The sequence below is a fragment of the Neovison vison genome, chromosome X (assembly GCF_020171115.1).
Source record: "Neovison vison isolate M4711 chromosome X, ASM_NN_V1, whole genome shotgun sequence".
Lineage (NCBI taxonomy): Eukaryota > Metazoa > Chordata > Mammalia > Carnivora > Mustelidae > Neogale > Neogale vison.
Genome location: NC_058105.1, coordinates 37,765,448 through 37,787,240, shown reverse-complemented (window position 1 = coordinate 37,787,240; position 21,793 = coordinate 37,765,448). Strand labels below are relative to the sequence as shown.

Here is a 21,793-nt window from a genome sequence, read left to right as displayed (position 1 = left end):
TAAAGGCCCCCAAAGATTTTAGAAGTCATTTTTTTCATTCAATAGACTGTTTATTAGCCAATCTTGTAACCAATTGTAATGAGCGAATCATCAATTACATTTCCTGTACAGTCATTTCCTGGTGTACTTCCCTATTACTTGTAGAATCTGAGACTATTTTTTACTTTACTTTTTGAGAAGAATAAAATCTAGACTAGTGGAAATTTGTGGGAAGGCTTCTAGATCTAGGGCTGATGGGAAAAAATATGTATATAGTTAAAAAAAAGTTCATATTAGGTTGTCCATTACCCTAGAACAGCACTCAAAGAGTTCAAAAAAGATCAAAATTTCATTTTCTTCAAGCAAAGGAAATCAAAGAAAATTAAAATAATCATGCAAATTACAGACTAAAAATACAAGGATTTCAGGCCCCCTATAAAGGATAATTCAAGATATGACTCAAAAATTGTGAAAGTACAGGAAATTGGGCTAATCTAGGCAATAAAAGTATGATTAGGAGACCATTAATCACATCAATGGATTTCTGAGTACATCAACTCTGATTGGATCCTATAATCAAGGGTAATATACTACAGTGCAAAATTCTAGAAAAACCCTTACTATAAAGGACAAAGATGTTGGAAGACCATAATTCTTCCTGCAATAGAAGAAGAGACAGAAAATACGCAGACACACACACACTCACACACAGAGGCACTGTGTGTTTCCTATACTTTTCAAAGAAACCAGTTCCTGGTCAAGAAAAACAAACATACCTCTGATTACACTTTATACTAATGGCATTGCTGGCATTTGTGCCATGGATATTCAAATTCAAATGTGCTATATAGCAGCCAGGCTTAGAAACTATTTTCATAGATTAATCAGTAGAAGTTACAAACTTAGAGCCAACAAACTGCTCGAGTTTTAACAATGTTCCATGGCCTTTAGAAATCATTTAATTCCTTTTTCAGTGACTTCCTCGTTGCTGCAGTTTCTTTTTTTTTCTTCATTTTTCCATCTCTTCCTTTAGATTCTGAAACACACTTATTGTATTGTACAAATGTAACCCCTGTGTTTGTGAGTGTTTTCAATGCATTTGGGTGCTTGCTCTATCCTACTACACAAAGGAAAATGCTTACAGACAGATATGTTCTATATATGCTATAATGTTTTTTTTCCCATTCAAGGAGCCAAGATTAACCAAGAAAATCAGGACATCTGTGACAATTTATACTCTGAGAATAGCATTTCACTGTTTTATAATTTTTTGAGCATCCAACCCTTTTTTATTATTTTTATTAACATATAATATATTATTTCCCCAGGGGTAGAGGTCTGTGAATCATCGGGCTTACACATTTCACAGCACTTACCATATCACATACCCTCCCCAATGTCCATCACCCAGACACCCATCCCTACCCCCCTCACTATTTTATAATTTAACGACATACATTTTCCTACAGTTTGGCCTCTTTTATTTTCCTGTTGGAAAATAAATTTTCATAAAGCATTTTCAAGTTCTCCTCAAAGCCAAGATAAAGACCTATATGTGTATGTATAACCAATACCCTCTCTCCTAACAAACACAAATACTGAACAGAAGTTCTAAAACAAAAGAATCTCATGCATAAAAACCAAAAGGCTGATCACACTTTCCATCTTCTTGCTAAAAAGAAAGAGAGAGAAGGAAAAAAGCCTTATACACTTGAATAATGTAAAATGTAATTTTCTTAGAATTGTAGATTTTCTGTCATGGTAAAATATATGTAACATAAAGGTTACTGTTTTAACTATTTTTAAGTGTACAGCTCTGTGTGGATAAGCACATTCTTGTTGTACAACCATCACTAGCATCCATCTCCAGAATGTTTACCATCTTGAGTATCTGGGTGGACAGAGGTTTTAGTCTCTTTGGGGTGTAGATACATAAGAATGGAATTGCTGGGTCATACAGTGATTCTATGGTTGACTGTTTCAGGAACTAACAAACTGCTTCCCACAGTGGCTGTACCTTTCATTGCCACCAGCAAGGTGTGAGAGTTCCAATTTCCCCATATCCTTACCAGCCCTTCTTATTGTCTGCCTTTTTAATCAGAGTGCTAGACCTCCTTTAATAAAGAGAGCTATAAAAATCTCTCTCTAGCATTTTCCAGTCAAACAATACACATCCTGAAGTTGCCATATGGTTATTTTCTCAACGCTCTGAGTTAAGTTTATTTTGTTTAATTTTTTTCCTAGCAAGCCAACAAAAGGTAAATTTTAGCTTAGTGCAATTCAAACTATTTCAAATCAATGAGATTCTCAAGTACCTAAAATATAACTCCCATGATATGGAGCCTTGTTGCTCAATCACTCTGGGCTTCAAAAAATAAAAAAAGAGTTAGAACAATGCGTAAAGTGGGAGAATACTAGCATGGCTAATAAGAGAAACTGACAATCATGCCTCGCCATACCAGGACGCAACTGTATTAAGTTCAAAACTGAAATAGTGAAGGAACATTAGTCATGATGAAAACAGTCTGATTTTACAGAAACAGTCATTCAAACAAGACATTTAATTCTGATATTTTTTTTGTAACTCTAAGTAACTTTTCATTAAATTCATGAGCATAGAAAAATTCCCAAACGTAGGAAGCCCTCAATAGTTCTGAATGCAAATTCCTAGGGGGAAAGAACTAGCAATGAAAGTCTAGCAAGGATTTAAGGGATTATAAAAAAAAAAGAGAGAGACAAAAAATGCAGCTGGAGTCTGACCTCAGAGCTGCTAGGCTGGTGTGGATAGCTGATAAACAAGGTTTCAGCCTCCCTCGGCCCTGCTTCCTTTAGCATATAGAATATGCGATGCGGAAGCTGAACCATGCCTCCAGAGTCCGGAAGTGACTTGCTTGAGATGACCCAGCAAGTTAGTGATGCAGGTGGGGCCACAACCCTAGTTCTCGGACTCAAGTCCAAAATACCTTCTAGGATCCACACTTCAGTTGCCACTTTTGAATGGATTTGTATTATTTTTAATTTTAAAATTAAATGTTTGCCTCACTTGGCAATTCTGATCTCATTCCTGTAGTGCCTCTGCCTAAAGAAGATAAATAATAATTTAATAGCATTCATTAGTAGCCAAAGGGTAAATAGAACCAGACTTCCTGTCTACTGGAAATCTGTAGGAGCAAAAAGGATTTTAAAATATTAATACTGTCCATGGAAAACATTTCATACCAAAGTAGTGTCTGGCATTTTATACTCTATGCTGCCTAAGAAACTGACAAACAAGGAGATCTTGTAATAAATTCATATGAAGTTCTCTTTGCTATAATAGGAAGCCATTTTCTTTTTCAAAGATTTTATTTATTTATTTATTTGACAGAGAGAGATCACAAGCAGGCAGACAGGCAGGCAGAGAGAGGGAGAGGAGGAAGCAGGCTCCCTGCAGAGCAGAGAGCCCGATGCGGGACTCCATCCCAGGACCCTGAGATCATGACCTGAGCCGAAGGCAGCGGCTTAACCCACTGAGCCACCCAGGCGCCCCAGGAAGCCATTTTCTAATGTTTAAATATTGCTGAAGGAGGGGGGGCACCTGGGTAGCTCAATCAGTTGAGTGTCCAACTCTCTATTTTGGCTCAGGTCATGATTTCAGGGCCACAAGACGGAACCCCGTTTCGGGCTTTGTACTCAGTGAGGAGTGTGCTTGGGATTCTCTCCTTCCCTCTCCCACTGCCCCTCCCCCCTCTAAAAATAATATAAATAAATAAGTAAAATTGCTGGGGGGAAGAAACGCACTTAGACACAGAACCAGCCAGCTGCTCCATCACCCATGTGATGGATGGGTAAGGTTTAAACAACAGTTTAATTCACATACCAAATTCAAATATATTCAATTCAAATTGGCACCTCACCAAGAATATATTTTACCTAATTGAGAAGCAGCATTAACATCTGTCAAAGTTAATATCTAATGTTAAATAGCACTTTAATGAAAATGAACATTTAAAAAAAAGGAATTAAGAGTTTAGCTATCAAAGAATCAAAGTTTATGACAGTGCCTGGAAGCTATGAGGGGGAAAAAAAACAGCCAAAAAGAGGCAAAATCTTAGCTCTTACAAGACTCATCATAAACAATAGAGCAGGCAACGGAAATTATTTAAATGAATCTAGCTAGCTAGCCATTTACTCACTCATTCCTTCATTCCATCACTTTCTAAAACTTCGATGACTTTAATCAGTTAAGCAGTGGCAAGTTACCAAACTGAGAAAGGCTTCACATTCCAGGCCATCATTTTTCAGGACAAGGAAACAAAATCAAAATTAAAAATCCCGTTTAGGGGGCGCCTGAGTGGCCCAGTCGGTTAAGCATCCAACTCTTAATTTCGGCCCAGGTCATGATCTCAGGGACCGGAGATTGAGCTCTGTGTCGAGCTCCCTGCTCAGCGCAGAGTCTGCTTGAGATTCTCTCTCCCTCTCTCTCAGCCTCTCCCCCTGCCTGCACTCTCTTTCTAAGTCAATCAGTAGATAAAATCTTTTTAAAAATCCCTGTTTGGATAGGTGAAGAAAAGTAAATCAGACATACATTAGTCTAAAATTTAAAAAAACTGTTTTTCACAAGGGGTTTCAATCCTCTGGAAATTCTGCCATTCCTCATCAGAGATTCTGGAACAGAATGCACACGTGGCATGTCTGAATTTTGGAAACTTAGAATACTAGAATCCTAAAGCCAATTCTGAAAAAATTATCCACAGCCTCTCCTTCACATTAAGTAACAATTTTAGTTTTCCATTATGAGAAAAAAAATGATGGATGTAAAACAGAATGCAAAAAAAGTGACCATTTATCAAACCTAAGGTTAGAGAAGGACAACAAAGGACATGATTACGTTAGGCTAAGGAAGGAGGAAGAGCAGTGATCCAAAAGGAACTTTTCAATTGTAAGCCATAGATAAAGTGTTCCATAACTGGGGGATGTTTTTCCCCTTTAGAATAATAAATACAAGCTACTTAGTGCTAAATGTATATAAACATTAAAACATTAATTTTAATATACATTTCAAAATGTGGTATGATGGGTAATTGATGGGGGACAGAAGAAAGAACTAAGGGATGGAACAAAAGGAAAGGAAAGAAAGGAGGGACCAAAATAGAGAAAGGTATATATACAAAGAAAGATGGAGAGGAAGAGGGGAAAAAAAAAAAGAGAGAGAGAGAAAAGGAAACGGGAGGGGAAAAAAAAGAAAAAAGAAAAAAAATAGATAACACACACACACACACACACACACACACACACGGACAAAAAGAGAAAGCAAGGAAGAGTAGAAGGTAGGAGGGAGGGCAAGCAAAAGTGCAGTAGGTCCCACAGGTTTTCCTGTGTTATTTGGCTCCCATCTTACAGGATTCACTTAGGCTTTACAGTGTTATCGTCTGCTGCCCTCTGATTAGCCAGCTTAAACGTCTTGAATTGCTCTAATCTCACATTCTTAAAAGCCTTTACTCTCTGTCATAGCTACAGCTGCCCACCAGGAGGGAAGCATACCCTTCCGGCCGCATGCTGTGACAACCACAGCAATATTGTCAGGGATCTGCAGCCTCACCACGAGTTCTCACCTCGCCTTTAAATTGGGAGAATGGGTTGTGGGTCTGACTTAGTGGAGCACAATTAAAACTGGAAAATACAAAATACATAAAGAAACAGATGGCTACATGCTTAGTGTAGATGGCAGGTGTTCCTCATTTCCCTCCATGTAATGTCCACAATAACGCTCTGTCTGCAGATTTTCTGCATCTACTCTATCTTGGTTTTAGAAATGAACTACTAGGAACAGTTTTGTTTTAATTATTTTTCAGATTAAAAGCTACTGAGTACAATGAATGCAATTTAATTCTCTCTTTATGACCCAGGTTCATCTTTTTTTTTTTTTAACTGAGGGACAGTTGACATACAATATTATATTAGTTTCAGGTGTACAACATAGTGATTTGACATTTGGATACACTGCAAAATGATCACCACAGTAAATCTAGTTACCATCTGTCACCATACAAACTTACTAAAATATTATTTACTATATTCCCCGTGCTGTACAGTACATCCCATGACTCATTTTATAACTGGAAGTAATACTTCTTGATCCCCTTCACCCATTTCAGTCTGCTCAACTCTCCATTCCCCTCTGGCAACCACCAATCTGTTCTCTGTATCTATGAATCAGGGTTTTGTTTTGGTTAGTTTGTTCTCATTTTGTTTCTTAAATTCCACATATATAAAATCATGTGGTATTTGTATTTCTCTATCACACACACAATACCCTTAAGGTTCATTCTTGTTGCACAAATGGCAAGATTTCATTCTTTTCAAGATTTTTTTTTAATGGTTGACTAGTAGTCCTGTGTGTGTGTGTGTGTGTGTGATCTTCTTAATGTATTCATCCTCTGATGGATACTTAGGTTGTTTTCCCTATCTTGGCTATTGTAAATAAGGCTGCAAAGAACATAGGGTTGTATATATCTTTTTGAATTAGTGTTTCCATTTCTGCCCAGTAGTAGAATTGCTGGATCACATGGCAATTCTATTTTTAATTTTCTGAGGAACCTTCCACAGTGGCTATACCAATGTACATTTCCACAACAGTGCATGAAGTTTCCTTTTTTCCCACTTCCTCGCCAACATGTGTTACTTCTTGTGTTTTTGGTAACAGCCATTCTGATAAGTGTAAAGTGATACCTGACAGGTGTAAGGAGACAACTCATTATGGTTGTAATGTGCATCCCCTGATGATTAGTGATGGACAGCATCTTTTTCTATGTCTTCTGGTCATGTGTATGCCTTCTTTGGAAAAATGTCTATTCATATCTTCTGCTTATTACTTAAAAGGACTTTTGCTGTTACTGAGTTGTAGTGAGTTCTTTATATATTTTGGGTATTAACCCCTTATCAGATATATGATTTGCAAATTTCTTTTTCCATTCAATAGGCTGCCTTTTTGTTTTGTTAATGGTTTCCTTTGCTGTGCAGGAGCTTTTGATGTGTCCCATTTGTTTATTTTTGCTTTTGTTCTCTTGCCTTTTGAGTCAGATCAAAAAAAATATCACTAAGACTGATGTTAAGGAACTTACCACCTATGTTTACTTCTAGCAGTTTTATGGTTTCAGGTATTATATTCAAGTCTTTAATCCATTTTGAGTTAATTTTTGTATATGGTATAAGATATTGGTCCAGCTTCATTCTTTTGCATGTAGCTGTCCAGTTTTCCCAACACCATTTATTGAAGACGTTGTCCTTTCTCCATTATATATTCTTGCCTCCCTTGTCGCAGATCACCCTACATGCACAAGTTCATTTCTGTGCTCTCTATTCTGTTCCACTGATCTGTATGTCTGGTTTTGATTCCAGTACCATACTGTTTTAATTACTACAGCTTTGGGTATAGTTTGAAGTCTGGGAGTATGATACCTCTGGCTTTCTTTTTCTTCCTTAAATCTGTTTTGGCTACTCACGATTTTTGCTTTTTGTTTTGGTAGTTTCACATAAACTTTAGAATTATCCTAGTTCTCTGAAAAATGCCATTGGAAGTTTGATAGGAATTTCACTGAATCTATAGGTTGCTTTGGGTTGTATGGGCATTTTAACAATATTAAATCTCCCAATCCATGAGCATGAACTACCATTGCCCTTCTTTGTGTCTTTTTCAATTTCTTTCATTAATGTTTTATAATTTTCAGTGTGTGCAGATCTTTCACCTCCTTTGTTAAACTTATTCCTAGGTATTTTATTATTTTTGATATGATCATAATGGAATTGTTTTCTTGATTTCTCTTTCTGATAGTTCATTATGAGTGTACAGAAATGCAACAGATTTTTGTATATTAATTTTGTATTCTGTAACTTCACTGAATTCATTTATTAGTTCAAACAGTTTTTGTTGTGAAATCTTCTGGGTTTTCTATATATAGTATCATGTTATCTGTAAATAGTGACAGCTTTACTCATTCCTTTCCCATTTTTGTGCCTTTTATTTCTTTCTCTTGCCTAATTGCTGTGGCCAGGACTTCCAATACTATGTTGATTTAAAAAAAATGGGTAGATTAGGCATCCTTACCTTGTTCCTGGTCTTAGAAGAAAAACTTTGAGCTTTTCACCATTGAGCATTATATTAGCTGAGGGTTTGTCATATATGGGCTTTATTATGTTGAGGGTATGCTTCCTCTATACCTGTTTTATTGAGAGGTTTTATCATAAATGAATGTTAAACTTTGTCAGATGCTTTTTTTGCATCTTCTGAGATGATCACAGAATTTTAATCTTTCACTCTGTTAATGTGGTGTATTAGACTGACTGGTTTGCAGATTTTAACTGGAATAAATTCCACTTGATTATGGTATAGGATTCTTTCAATGTACTGCTGAATTCAGTTTGCTAATATTTTATTGAGGATTTTTACACCTATGTTCATCAGGGATATTAGCCTGTAATTCTTTTTTTGGGTGTCCTTGCCTGGTGTTGGTATCAGAGTAAGCCCTCATAAAATGAGCTTGGAAGCTTTCCCTCCTCCTCAATTTTTGAAAGAGTTTGAAAAGGACAGGTGTTAAGTATTCTTTGAATGTTTGTCAGAATTCACCAGTGAAGCTGCCTAGTCCTATACATTATTTGTTGGGAGGTTTTTGATTACTGATTTGCTCTTCCTACTAATAATCTAGGACTCAGTCTGTTCAGATTTCCTGTTCTTTTCATGATTCTGTCCTGGAAAATTGTAAGTTTCTAGGGATTTCTTCTAGGTCACCCATATTATTGGTGTATACTTGTCCACAGCAGTCTCTTAAGATCCTTTGTGGTTCTGTCTTATCAGTTGCAACTTCTCTTTCACTTCTGATTTTATTTATTTGAGCCCTCTTTTTTTTTTGGTGAGTCCAGCTAAAAGTTTATCAATTTTGTTTTATTTCAAAGAAGCTCTTCTTGGTTTCACTGATCTTTTCTATCATCTTTTGGTCTCTATTTCATTTACTTCTGTTCTGATCTTAATTATTTCCTTCCTTCTATTAACTTCGGGCTTGTTTTTCTAGTTCCTCCAGGTGTAAAACTAAATTATTTGGGATTTCTCTTTTTTTTTTTTTTTGAGGTAGGCCTGTATGGCCATAAACTTCCCTCTTAGACCTGCTTTTGCTACAGCTCATAGATTTTGGTATGCTGTATCTCTATTTTCATAGAATGGTTAAGACCTTCTATCCTGGAGTCAGATATACCTGCATGTGGATCCTAGTTCCATTGCTTACTAGCTGTGTGACATCTGGGCAAATCTCTTAACCTCTATGAGTCTCAACTTCCTCATCTATAAAATGGGGATGCTAACACTACAGAGGTACTGTGACAAGTAAATAAAATAATAGTAATAACACCTGTGTAAGTGCCTTGCATACACTAGGTGCTCACTAAGTAATGGCTGTCAAAGAACTTTAACTGTAAGCTTATGCCCACAGCCCCCATATCAGGGCTCGGGGAAAAGGAAGGGAACCCCAAGAATAAGAATGACCCATCAACCTCAATACGGGGGAATCTGATCCAGTTATCTTCTCTAGGAATTAAATGCAGTCATCTCAAGGGATAATGGTCACTTTTCCTGGCACGTTCTTCTTTTTTTTTTTTTTTAAGATTTTATTTATTTATTTGACAGAGAGAGATCTCAAGTAGGCAGAGAGGCAGGCAGAGAGAGAGAGAGGGAAGCAGGCTTCCTGCTGAGCAGAGAGCCTGATGTGGGGCTCGATCCCAGGACCCTGGGATCATGACCTGAGTCGAAGGCAGAGGCTTTAACCCACTGAGCCACCCAGGCACCCCTGGCACGGTCTTTTTGAAAAGCCTTAATTTCATTTTCAAAATACATTACCTGCTATATGCTTTTTTAAAAAGATATTTTATTTATTTGACAGAGAGAAATCACAACTGGCAGAGAGGCAGGAGGAAGCAGGCTCCCTGTGGAGCAGAGAGCCCGAAAACAAGGCTTGATCCCAGGACCTTGGGATCATGACCTGATCAGGACCCTGGGATCATGACCTGGGTTAGGGCAGATGCCCTAACCCCCTGAGCCACCCAGGCGCCCCATCTGCTATATGCTTTTTATCATGTGAAGAGCCATGAGGATATAAGAATAGATTACAAAGTAATATATGGGTATACATAAAAGACTTATTAAAATCACATACAATAGGAATGCTGAAAGGACTGGTCAGACAAGGTTCATTTCTTTTCTGGAAGGATCTGTTCGACTCTCCCCGCTATTGGTTTACTGGTTACCAAGTCACCCAGAATTACACATAAATGTATAGAAATGAAATGTATATGCATTTTTTTTTAGTTAACCAAGCTACTACATCAAGTAAGGAGCTTCTTCATTAAGAATTTCTATTATCCCACAGGCATGCATTCATATCTTGCTTTGTGACTCTCAGTGTTCCTGAACTAGATTTTTAAAAATCTCCAGGGAGGGGCGCCTGGGGGGTTCAGTTCGTTAAGTGTCTGCCTTCAGCTCAGGTCATGATCTCAAGGTCCTGGGATTGAGGCCCATGTCAAGCTCCTGGCTTAGCAGGGAGTCTGCTTCTCCCTCTTTCTCTGCCCCTCCCCCTGCTCCTTCTCTCTCTCTAATAAATAAATAAAGTCTTTTTAAAATTTTAAAAATATCCAGAGCAAGGATTGGTCTTTTATTTCCATACAAGAAATGTTGACCAAGAAATGCAATTCCTTGAATTCTTATCAATTTATCTTGAATGGATTTAAATATATTATTTATCATATCGGCTATGCTTCGTCAAAATTCTTAAGGACAAAACAAAACACTTGCTAAGCAGTAGACACAGAATGAGAAATGAGAAAGTCCATGCTTTCCTCATCTAAACCACTGGTTTAGAGATTTTGATCTTGTCAGTAAAAAAAGTTTGACCATGCACCCCCAATATGTATATTTATTTACAATGTATATACATGGACTACCATCACTAGCTAATATATCCTAAGTACAATATATATTTGAGAAAGCTTTGTTGTTAAAGACAGCGTGTATAAATACATATTTTCAGGAACGTTCTTGACCATTTCTTTTTTATTTGGGGGCTGACATCTTGTCAGGTCTCATTAGATCATCTTCATTTTTACTTTAGGACTTGTCCAACAAATTATAAGGTAGCTTGTAGAAGTGTCAGCTAGCTCCACCATTTTCTTGTCTTTGCCTTGTGCCTGTATTATTACTTTTATCACCAATCCATTGTTCCTGGCCGGGAAATCTTTTAAGCAAGCCCCTTGTCCCTCCTGCATGGGTTAATTTATCTATCTTTAGCTAACCTATGAACAATGGTCAGATGGCTGCAGGAGACTTCTGCAAAGAAACCACTGGCTGAAGATCATACCAAGAAGCACGAATCCATTTAACCAGATACATGTGAACTGCAAGATGCTGAAAGCAAATGAAAGGAGTATGCACTCTCAATTTCCATCAAATCAGGGATCTCACGTTCCTCAGGATCCCTCATTTAGAATATGGCAGTGAGCTTCAGATATAACCCAAGTGAGGGCACCAGGGTCAGTCCATACATTAAGGATTTGTGGGGTTTAAGTACTTCCTTATATTTTGGATAAGGAAGATCATAGCTTGAATTTCTAATTTTTCTTCTCACCCTGCAAAGGATCATCTAGGTGCACCCCCTCTCTGGAGACTGCAAAGGTATAGTTCCTGATCAAATTCTAGGAGACTGGTTCTAATCTACCTAGACACACGATACTATGAGCAAAAACAGCTTTAAATACAAGAAGAGCCACTATCTCTGAAGGAGCTATGTGAGCCAAGTACTATACACGTATTACCTTGTTGGAGTCCTCAAAACCACCCCATTTTTCAGATAAGGAGACTGAGATTCCTTGTGTTCAGTGAGATTAAGCTACTTGTCAAAGATCATAAAACTAGGTAACAGGATTAACATCTGAACTCATCAGGGCTGCCTGCTTCTAGAACTCCTTCTCCTTTCGTGGTACCACTTCTAGAATGTTAGCAAATCAACATAAATGCATGCATACACATTCAATTGGTTTTAAGGAAAAATGTCCCCAGTTAATGCTGCTTCCCCTGGGGTTTCACTGAAGGCTTTAGGTTCTAAGTGTGAGCAGGTTCTGAAGCTTGGATAAATGGTACTTTTTTAAGTCAAGGTATTAGCTTGTTTTTGTTCTCTTGTTTTCTCCATTTCCACCTTGGTGATTCAGAGCTGCTGCCATTGAAAAAAATGTTTTATCTAAATTTAATAAGCCCTATTCGTGGGACATGAAGCCTTCCCTTATTCTGAAGCCTTTCCACAACTGGAAATTTCATCTGCTAGAAGGCATAACAGCATGACCGAAGAACTAGTTTTGGACATCTCTAGACTGGAGGGCCTGTTTCTGATTTTTAACTTTGCTTTTCCAACCTGAATGAATAAGCTCTCTCATGCTCCCAACAAGAGTCATGCAATTTTTGTCCTCTATTCTTTCCATGGTAATCAGATCTATGAATTAAACCCTGAACTGCAAAACATATGCTGTCACTATAACTTATGTGCCATGTTAGGGTAGTTTGGTCTGACCCTCTCGTTTACTGTCCTTTCTAAAACTCCTGCCAGCCCTAGATGGTAAGAGTATGCTGAGAGCTAGCATGCTGGTTCTCACTATGGGGCCTCTGATTTTCTCAGACGTCACTGATGGGGGACTAGTGGTTAACAAAGGAGAGCTCAGTCAGTCTTCAAGATGAGTTACAAACTACACTTATCAACTCAATTATGCTGAGGAAGAGAGCGAAAAGGAATCCACCTCTCCCCACCACCTCTGAAACGTCTTTCCTTTTTGTTTTTGTTTTTGCTTTTTTCATCTTTATTTTCCTTCTCTTCTTCCCCTCTCCCCCACCTTCTGGATGTTTTTCTCTTTTCTTTCCTCTTTCTACTCTAGTAAGGTAAGGAAGGATGAAAGAATAGTAAAACATCATAAAGAGGAGATGAAAGAAATAAATGGGGGTGGGGGAGATAAAACACTAACAACAGAGGCCAAGAGCTGCTGCCTCCACCAGACATTGGAACAGGCCAGGGTGCAAAGCAACTACAGGTGTTTACGCTCTGCTACTGGGTCAAGATGACCTGTTCTCTTGGGCACTGGTTTTAAAGTTAGAGCTCAGCTTTTGCAGAGCAGATGGATGATAGTGACAGAGAAATGTGCAAGATCCACTGTTTGCTTCTGTCTAGGGTTTTAACGGTAACCCTGAAAAGCAGAATGGGGGTTGGGAAAAAAGCCCAGTGCTTCAACCCCCTCACTGCTTAAACAGGCAATGGTTTTGAATCCGTTCCTGGCTTTGTGTACTTTCCAATGGCATATTTCTCGAAAAGGAAGCATAACTACATGTCTGTTTTTAAGGCTTCTGCAACCTGCCTTACATGGATTGCAACAGTACTATTTTTTAAAAGATTTTTATTTATTTATTTGACAGACAGAGATCACAAGTAGGCAGAGAGGCAGGCAGAGAGAGGAGGAAGCAGGATCCCTGCTGAGCAGGGAGCCTGATGAGGGGCTCGATCCCAGGACCCCGAGATCATGACCTGAGCTGAAGGCAGAGGTTTTAACCCACTGAGCCACCCAGGTGCCCCATAATGGAACTATTTTAATTTTTATCACTGTGTGATATCTTTGGGGGAAAAGTATCAATCATTCCTATCATCTTTGTTTTATATGATTCTTCATAGTTTCCAAAGGGTCTTCACATCTTTTAGCCTAGCTGACCTTCAAAACAGCCCCATGAAGTAGACCAAGTGAGAGCTACATTACATTAGAAACCATAATAGGCGTCCTTGAAGAACAAGGCCCGCTATAGTCATAGAGTCATCCAATGTCAGCGCTACAAGCACTCAGAGATCATCCACTATCACTCTTCATTTGACATTTCGGGGAACTAGAGCAGAAAGTGACTAAACTCTGCATCTCCTGACTTCCATCATCCCCCATCCACTGACCTTTCACATATCTGTTGACCTACTCTGTCTTAGTCCAATAACATTCCAAAACGGACGTTCAACGAGCAAAGAAGAAAATGTCAAAGGGCACCAGGGAAGAGCTAAAACAGTAAAGCAGGGAGCTTCCCAGCATAACTCAACACTACCAGGCACGTGGCACTTGTCTTCATGCTGACGCCATGCGGAATTTCGAAACTGAGCAGATCAGGGTTGGGGAAAGAGCAGAGCGTGGCAACTGTGGTCTTCACTAGTCCCCTCCTTTACGTTTCTAATTCACTCCCTCGTCTCACTTTATTCTTACACACCTAGTAGGTGTCGCTTTTTTCCTCATTATGCTTCTTCTTCTTTGCTCTTTTTTCCCCCTTGCAGTCCATCCATTCTGTTCCCTCAGTTCTCCCTAATTGCTGAGCTACAGAGAAGGAATGTTCAGCAGAAAAGTTAGACACTTTTGTTTCTGTTTTTAAATAGTGTATTTAGGGATGCCTGGGTGGCTCAGTCAGTTAAACATCTGCCTTCGGCTCAAGTCATGATTTCAGAGTCCTAGAATCAAGTCCCGCATCAGGTTCCTAGCTCAGTGGGGAGCCAGCTTCTCTCTCTGCCTACCCCTCCCCCTGCTTGTGCTTGCTTTCTCTCTCTCTCTGACATATAAATAAAATCTTTTTAAAAAATAGGGTATTTAATGCCCTTTTATCAAGCTCTAACAATGAGAGAATCTGTCCCTGTTGTAAATGCTACTCACTGCATGTTCTGGTTGTGTGTATATAAATATGTCAAATTAATTTTTTAAGATTTATTTATTTATTTTAGAAAAAGAGAGAGAGCATGCATGTGAGCAAGGGGAAAGGCAGAGGGACAGAGAGAACCCTCAAGAAGTCCATGAGTAGCTCAAAGAGCCTGACACACGGCTCAGGGCTCAATCCCAGGACCTTGAGATCATGACCTGAACCAAAATCAAAAGCCAGCCATTTAACTAAGCTACCCAGACACCCCTAAAAATGCAAATTATAAGCTGGTCAGGGCAAGATGACCTCCATGCCCATTTTCAAGTAAATATCACAATGCCACACATAGACTGAGGATGAGAAGAACCCATGGTTTTTGATGTATTGCTAACCTCTCAGACTTCAGTCCAACGTACTTTCCAATCCCTTAACTTGGAACTGATTTTACTTTGTTCCTTTCAACAAATATGTTTAAAAGTGAGCCTGATCAAACAGAAAAGGGTATTTTAGCTCTCCATCTCTTGATTGGTCATATCTCGATAAACCCAATTTTCAAAGGCAAAGAAAAATCCCACTTGTATAGTTTTCCATTCTATTACCATTAAATATTATCCGATTCTCCCACTGAAAGGGTCCTACTGAAAGGGTCCTACGCTGACTTTGTTTCCATGAGACAAGCACATGGGGTAATAAAATATGTTGGAAAAGCTTTGCACTACGCTGCTGAAATCACAATTGCTGATTCTGTACTACAGTACGTATTAGAAAAACCACAGTAGATACAAAAAGGAAACGGCATCATTTGGGGATGGAAAAAATGCAATGGATAAAAGCCATGCAATTTAAATCTCAGTCACGTGACAAAAGCTCTGTTTCCCCCACAGCAGCAGAACTCGCCACGAAAAAATGGCAGTCCTAATGATTGCTGGTAGAAGAGAATCTCTATGAACATGAGTTCTTTCATTCAGCAAATATTTATCCAGTGCCTGCTGTGTGCCAAGCATAGGTATACATATAGAGTGTGTTCAGTCGGAGTTCTGTGGGACACCTTACTTCAGAGAATTTTCACTGCACTACCTTGACATGATGGCACTTCTAGGCACAACCCAGAACAACTAATGACAAGTGCAGATCTCATACACTAAGTCACATTTTAGAGATGTGAAACAAAAACCAACAAGAGAAGGAGGGGAGCACCTAAATTCGCAAGGCCCTACTACTTTTTGCTTTACAGGTATAATCCTCTTTGTAAAAGCAAAGCTACCAGGCTAATGGCCAAAACCCTACAGAAACTCGATGACTAAGTTTTTGACTCCTTCGTACCCACTTGTGTGCTATGGGTATAAGGTCATTAGACCATAAACTCCATGAGTATGGCAACTGTGTACATTTTGCTCACCATTCTATAGCCAGTGCCTAGCATTCAGTAGCTGGTGAGTAAATACTTAATGAGTGAAGGAAAGCATAGAGGAAGGTAGTCTCAAGTTTCACATACATTTATTGGTAAGATAATAAACACTAAAATGGCCCTACTGGTTTTACTTTATTAAAGAGCCAACATTGCCCTAGATGCCAAATATCCTTTTATTTATCAGCTTAAAAGAACTCTCCACTGAAATGTGATTTCCCCTGTTTGATGTCTATGAAATACTGTTCATTTAGGTGGTAACTGGCCTTTTAAGTCTTTAGTTAAATTACTGTGCATTCACAGTAGAGCAGAGTTTGGCAACATTTTTCCATCCAAAACTCATAGACTGCTATAAATAGATGATAATTCACTTCCATGATAGAGTTAGCATTGCTTTGATCTCACAGGCCTTCTCCCCTCCCAAGGAAAACACAGATGCTTTGCATCCTGAAGGAGCTCAATGGCTTCTTGTGTTTGTGGGATGATTATCACTATTTTGTTGTAGTTTGAAACATATAGGGGCCCATATTACTAGTCTATCTTTATGCCTTTCACACCTTCTTATAAAGGAACATCTTACAAACTGGATGAATCACCATGAGCAAGGGCAGGCATAGAAAAAAAAGCACAAGATAACAGTCTCTCTAAGGGAACACGGGCCTAAAGAAAAATCAGACATCGGTTCACAAATAAAAAGAATCCTTTACAAAGTCCTGTGCCCACTCTTCTGGTTCTCTGAGGGATGTCGGGGGAGAGAGACTCCAAAGGGAAAAGAGGACTTGATGAAGATCAACCCTCGGAAGCTATGAGAATGATCTAGTGGCAGAAGAGCTGACTCTGGGGAAGACCCATAGACCTCTCTCTGGTGGGGCTGTCCCGAGTATTTGTCAGCTTAGAGGATCTACAACCCACCAGGCTGAGAGGGGTTAAAGTATTAGTATGCACCAGCACACATTTTCTCAATCACATTAGACTTTCAAATTCCCAGGTCTGGTTTGCCTTTTATAAGGAATAATATTGGTTTAGAATGCTGCTCAGAGCCTGCTCCACAAACCTGAAAGACCAGGTTATAGTACCTCATTTTCCTTCGCTAGTGCCATGCCTTGTCCCTCCCCTGTGTAACTAAAAGCCACTTCTTAGATGTTGGCAAACAGCACTGAGGAAACTGAGAGAATATTTTCTGTAGACTTAACTTTCCTGGATATAATTATCAGTGATGGAAAGCAAACTCTTCGTAACAGAATACAACGTCATTAATTTGTGCTCCACTAATGCAAAATTTGTGCTAATTCAAACAGACCTACACTGACTGGAAAAGAAGGGTCTGCTATGCTCAACAAATCAACCTCACAATTAAGGTTGTGAGGGAAGAACAGAGAGAGCAACTCGTTTCAGGACTTTAGAATTAGCCATCTCCGTGCACAGTGCCATCATAATTATGAATCTTCTGTTTAGATGAAAAGGCATCTCTCTGGAAGATGGCTACTCAGTAGTACCCTCTTCACCCATTTTGAGCTATCTGTGGCATTACAGCAAGCAAAACTACTTTAAAAAGTTCATTCTTTATTGATCATACTGACTTCCTGCACTTATTTTGAATTAGGGAACTTCTATATCCACTTCAGTGTGGCTCGTTACTCGGCTATGGTCGGAATCACACAGAAGGACCTATATGTACAAGTCTTATGGTAGGTCATGAACTGACTCAAAAATATGGTGCAGGCCTCCTGACGAGTTCAGTCACTTCCTGTCAGATCTAAAGAAGTTACAAATTCTTAATACCTTGGGTTACATCAAGCCAAAATGGGCAGGGGCGGGGGGGGGGGTACTTCCATGCCCTGAGGTCATAGACCTCTGCACCAGAACAAACAAAATAAAAGGCAGAGCCACAACCTTCTTGGGAAACCCGTAAAGTAAGTAGGAAACATTCAGTCATTATGAGACAGGTATCAAATGAAAGCCCAACAAAGTAGCATTGCTGTCCAGAGGAAATATTCTCAGTGGTGGTTACTCCTCACACCTCCATCCTGCTCTCATCTTAACAGCCTTAGAGGCCCAGGTGTCTTGTCACAAGGACCCATCCGACCATGCAGATTATATTGTGAGCTCCTGGATTCGTACACATCTCCCTTAAGCACAGCACCCAGAACCAGCATATCATGGATGGGTATTCCACTAATTTCACTTGGTTTCAGGTGCTAAGACTCCCTCTTTTCATATATAGAACTGTAAATCAAACAATAAGATTTTTTTTAAAAAAAGGCTCCAAGATTTCCAGTTTCTATAGAAACCTGGAAAATACCAGAACTACCAAAATGCGTCCACTTAAGAAAATTTGGGACACTAAAATTGATAGGGGTCCCACAAGAATACTGAATAAAATAATCATAGGTCAATGTTCCAAAGTGAAATGCTAGCTGGTAAATTTTACAGGGAAAAAAATTCTGCGAAGCGGTTTTGGGCAAGAAAGTCTGTACTCCCTTTTACAACATGGGTCTCTCTTCATCAACTGGGTTGATCAGCTGTGGCATCTCTGTTATTGGTGTTAAGGGGAATAAGAAGGTCCACAGTCCAAAAATCATCTACAACTGGACCATAAGCTTGTGACTCTTAAAATGAGAAATTTTACTTTTAAAATTATGCCTGGCTTGGGTAACTATTTAAGGTAGTCAGCAAACACAGGGCACAAACCAATTGCTGGTCAGGGCGAGGCAGCCTGGGTGGCTCCGGTTTGGGAAGGTTTTTCTGTGGAAAATCATAAACGGCATAATCTATACCTGGATAAAACCAAGCACAGACTATGAATTTTCTCAATTTTCTAAATAAATACTAAGAAACAAATGTAGTCATAACATACATTCACTACCTAATGCCAGACTATTGTAATACATTAACATTTTTTTAAAGCTTGTGATCTTTTATTTGAAAAACTGTTTTTTGACTATGCCTACAACAGCAACAGCAACGACCCTGTCATTTTTCACTGAATTTCAGGGCTTCTCTTCCTCTTGGAAAAGACAAGTGGACATCTGTACCTACAGGAGCTTTTTGTTTTTTTCTTTTCTCCCCCTAGGGAAGCATTTTAATCATCTCATGGTACTGATTCATTTTCACTGTCCTATATGAACATTGCTCCAAACGTAAGTGACCCCGGCTGATACCTGGAAATGTTATTTTCTTTGTTAATGCAAATTACTGCAAGAGGGCCTGGATTTTTTTACTCCAGGAAACTGCCCCCACAGACAGCTCTGAGAATCTAGGCAAGTCAAGAGAGCCCAAGCGTCACAGGGCACTCCTACACACATTTTAGAGGACCCCTTGGCTGGAATTACACCAGTCTAAGTAAGTGTTTCAGAGTTAGAACATCACTCAGCAATGATATAAAAACAACTCTCCTAAATTGGAATCATATTCACAAAACATCTGGAAAGTTCCCCAAAGGAGAAGTGATTACCCGAAAGTATTGCTAAATAGATGGAAGAGAAGATGCTGACTTGTATCATAATACAAAAATCAGTCAGTTTCCATTGTCCTAGACAAATCAACAGATGTGCTGTTTACCTTTAAGGAAGCCTGGAATCTATTTTAATTCAGCCTTGAAACCCAGACATTCTTAGGTAATAAGTACAGATATTTAAATTCCATAACAACCGCCCAGTGTTTACAAACATTTATTTCTTTATAGCTTTCTCATCCACAAAATGTATATTTGGTTACAAAGAGGAATTTTGAGGGTTCGGCTGTACTTTCACAAATGTTATAACATCAGTGTTCCTTCAAGCAAGTGGTAGCCCTATAAAAAATGATCTTTTATTGTCTAAGCTTTGCTTGGTGGCATGGGCCAAAAGAAAACAGAGCTCTCTGGGTCTTGCTCCTCTACTGTCCTTATTACACGTTTACATAAGATAATACATTAAATAAATAATACTATATCGTGTAATAAGATATTAAATCATAGGCTCCTCTGTCACTACTCTGTCCTGAAAGGAAGTGATGTTCAATACATTCTTAATTTAAAAAGATCCTCCGTGATCAAATTGAGAAACAAAAAAAGGGACCTCAGATTAAGGTCCAAATCACTTTGGCGTTAAAAATGGCTGTTTTACAAGCAATGTGCCAAACACGTGCTTCTTCCCAGGCTGCCCATTAGTGGTGTCATCTCCCCATCATGGAAGAAGGAACCTTTGGATCTGCCTGTAACTCATCTCTTTACTTCCCTCCCCACACACAGCCTCCTCTTGTTCTGGTGCTCCCATGCCTCTGTTCTGTGTCTCCTTACATCCTTCCTGCTACAAATCTAATTCACATCTGTAGCGTCTCTCATTTGGAATATTTAAAATTAGCCTCCTAACTGTTTTCTCATCCCTATCCTTGCCATCCCATCCTATATATAAGCAGCCAGAGTCATCCCTGAATGACACGATTACTCTGCTGAAAATCTTTTAATGCCAATTCAGTGCTTTGGGGCGGGGGTGTGAGTGCGGGGGTAAACGCCGGCCCCCATCTACCATTTTATCTCCCACTATCCACACTAGAGCTCAAGCTACACAGGGTTACAGTTCTCCCCTGAACAGCAGGCGCTGTTCTGTCTCCTTGTATTTGGCTTAGAAAGTTTTTTGGACACATCATGCATACCTTCTTCACATCCTCACTTTTGAATGTTGAAATTGAGTCTGAAATGTCCACAGATTCAGCTTAAATGTCAGTTCTTCAGTGAAACCTTCCCCCAGCCTGGGCAACCAGACCTGGTTTCTCTTGCTTCCAGCAGTGTTGTTTATACACCTAATGTAGCGCTTACTATGTTCTTTGTCATTCCTTTGTGCACACGTCCCGTCATCTCTTACAAGACTATACACTCACTGGTTGAACATACTATGTATTACTCGTCTTTGTAGCTCCACAACCTAATCTGATACCTTGCTCAGAGTTATATGCTCAATAAATGTAGAATTCAACTGAACAGACCTTATTTCAGCCTGATGTAACTGAGAAGCGTGACTGTCAGGATTTATAATAAATTCTATCTTTAACTACAGCTGTGTTGTTATAATTGCTGCTTATTTAGAGAAAATACTGAATGCATCTTTCAATCAAGCTTTGAAACTATAGTAACTATTCTAAGTTTGAATTACCTTATTAAGAAAAGAAGTAGAACAGCAAGAACACTGAAATCTGTAGTAAAATAATGGCCATGAAGAAAGCCCTTTTACAGTAGATTCAGCTGAACAAGTTCAGCCAATAAACCACAAAGACAGTCTTTTTTTTCTAAACCCAGAATATAAAAAGGGCAATATTAAGCATATTAAGGAAAACTAGCTAGGAGACACTGGGTAGAGCCTTAGTTCTTCTCAGTTAGTAACTGCTCTCTGCTGCAGCTGGATCTGGATCTTCTCCCACAGAAGGGCTGAGTAGATTTGATCCCGCTTCATTTCCAAGTCTGACAAAATCACAACTTGGAAATGGCCTAACTACTGGCAATTGTTAAGCACAGTAAATCCCTTCTCCTTCACTAACCCCCTTAGATGTCATATATTCACAACATTTGTTTGAAACCAGATGTTTTGTGGAAATTAACACATTCCTATCAAATGCATATCAACATATAAACAGCACTTTTTCCCCGCCCCCCCCAACCGTTATATTGAACATTCTGCTTAATCCCCAAAGGGTTTATTCATTACACAGGCAGTCAC

General features: G+C 39.0%; 1 protein-coding gene across 3 annotated transcripts in view; it reads right to left on the bottom strand.

Annotated features, from left to right (window-relative positions):
- The window catches only part of AMMECR1 (AMMECR nuclear protein 1), a 115,088-nt gene that overhangs the window by 22,497 nt on the left and 70,798 nt on the right, over positions 1–21,793 (bottom strand). The window lies entirely within an intron of this gene.